Below are 2,120 nucleotides of genomic sequence, written 5' to 3'. Positions count from 1 at the left end.
ATAAAACAAAACTGAACTGATTCCAACAAAGCCAAGTCATGTTTCCAAAAGTAAAATCCATTAAGATCCAGTAATAAACATGTATAAGAAATTACAAGAAATAATGATCATGGTTAGTTACAAATGCAAAATAATATCTAATTATCCCAGACTTGTGAATATAATAATTAAAAAGAATTTCATATGCTAGTTCAAATATTATGTACAATTTAGATAAGCTGGTCAAGTATACAGCACATTTAATAAACTTACAATTATATTACCTTTCCCTCCTTTAATATTTGCAGGTACATGCCAATAAAGAAAAAAATGTAATTTTCTTTTTTTTTAATTCTTTATTAGTTAAGGTATTACAAATGTGTCCTCACACCCCCCCCCCACCCCCCATTAGACCTCCATCCTCCTCCCCCCCACTCATGCTCTCATCCCCCTGTTGTCCATGTCCATTGGTTTGGCTTATATTGTAATTTTCATTTATGTATTAACTGAGAAGAATAACATTTCTACTGTGTTTGTTTCAGACTGTAAAAAAAGTAATTTTCCTTTAAGAAAGAAAAAAAGGAAAAAAATAAATTGCCAAAAATTTAATTGATAAAAGTTTAATATCAATTACTTATAAAAATGAAAAAAAATTGAAATAGATACCATATAATTATTATGTAGTCTCCCTACTGATCTGAAACTACAGGCATTTAAGAAAGGATGATACTATGTCAAAAACAAAGACATAGGGATGCATTTTCTTTAAAAATCTGATTTACAGAAAAACTACTTCCTTGGCCTAGTTTTAAAGCCAGTTACAAAATCCATTTTCTCAGTGGTCCAGACTTTTTCCCAATTCTTCCAACTCAACAGAACTTCCATCGATTTCCACATTCATTGCAGACAACAAATGTTGTCATCGGTTCATCAGCACTACGAGCTTGTAGCTGTGTGTAAGCACAATTCTTCTTTTTACATTTGCCACATGTGAATAAGGCAGTCTGGGTTCCGCCCGTCTTGGCCATCTGATGCTCTCTGATGGCTTCTGCGGTCAAGTTTTTCCTCATCTCTTTGAGCTCATCACTAGCCATTTCCTCTGCCGTCATCCTAGCCAATAAGTCAGGAGAGATATTGCCACACAGCACATTTTTCCTTAAATTTGGATTCTTTGCATCCTTAAGATTTAATATTCTACTTCGCACTCTGTTTTTGTATTTCATGTCTGTATTCCTTATTTCTTGATATATAGCTTCCTCAATTTGAGATCCTAATTCTTCTTCATCAGCTCCAAGAGCAATGTAGTCATCTCCTGCTCGAAGGGCGGCAGCAAGCATCTCCCTACACTTTAACCGTACAGCGTCGGGAGTGCTTGGCGCCCGAGGAAATGATGACACGTAAGTATCTCGAGCATTCGTCTCATCCTTTCTGCTGCTTGCATTGCCACTGGAGCGACTTCCTTCTCTTGCTTCAGGGCTATTCTGTGATGTAATTGCAGTATTTTTTTCCTTTTCTTCAGGACCTTTACCAGTTGATGGTCGGTCCATCTAGTAACTTTTTCCAAGACTTCATGGGAAACTTTGCTAAAGATGTCACTTCTTTATCTGTACTCTGCTTGCGAATAGCATTTGCGGACTTTCCAACTCTTGTGGACTGTAATAATTCCAGGGTCATGGGACTATTCCTAAGCTCCTTCAGCAAATCCAATGCTCCAGCCGCCTTCTCCTTCTGCACCATCTTGTCCATCTTCTTGGCAATGCGCACCACCTCGTCCTTCATGGCTCCGGCAGGTCTTCCCCGTGCCCAGCCCGTTTGGACCGGGAGCAGGCGACACTGGGGTAGAGATCTCGGCGGGGCGCGTGGCGAGCCACACAAGGCTCTTCCTCTAGAACCCAGGCGGCGGCAGCGGCTCCTCCCCCGCAGGCAGCGCCAATTAAGCCCCGCGCGCTCTGTGCAGGCGCTACCAATCCACTGCAAGTTGATGCGGAGGGGCCGGCCCAGGTGCCCTGGGCAGGGCAGTGAGCCAGCCTGACGTCAGCGTTTCCCCGCCGGGCCACCGGGAAAGCCCAGGGGCTGCGAGGCGGGCTTTTGGCGCGCGTTCATCGCGGGCACGGGCCGGCCTCCCGTAGAACTGCAGAGGC

At 43.0% G+C, this 2,120-nt stretch overlaps 1 pseudogene across 1 annotated transcript; it reads right to left on the bottom strand.

Moving 5' to 3' along the window:
- Positions 1-848: 848 nt before the first annotated feature.
- Positions 849-1,782, bottom strand: LOC308519976 (transcription elongation factor A protein 1-like; annotated as a pseudogene). The gene has a single exon. The product of its transcript is annotated as a transcription elongation factor A protein 1-like (transcript).
- Between the last annotated feature and the right edge of the window lie 338 nt (positions 1,783-2,120).

Source organism: Myotis nattereri (genome assembly GCF_964212035.1).
Source record: "Myotis nattereri genome assembly, chromosome: 5".
Lineage (NCBI taxonomy): Eukaryota > Metazoa > Chordata > Mammalia > Chiroptera > Vespertilionidae > Myotis > Myotis nattereri.
The sequence above is the reverse complement of the archived record's forward strand: the minus strand, read 5'-3'. Positions and strand labels throughout refer to the sequence as shown.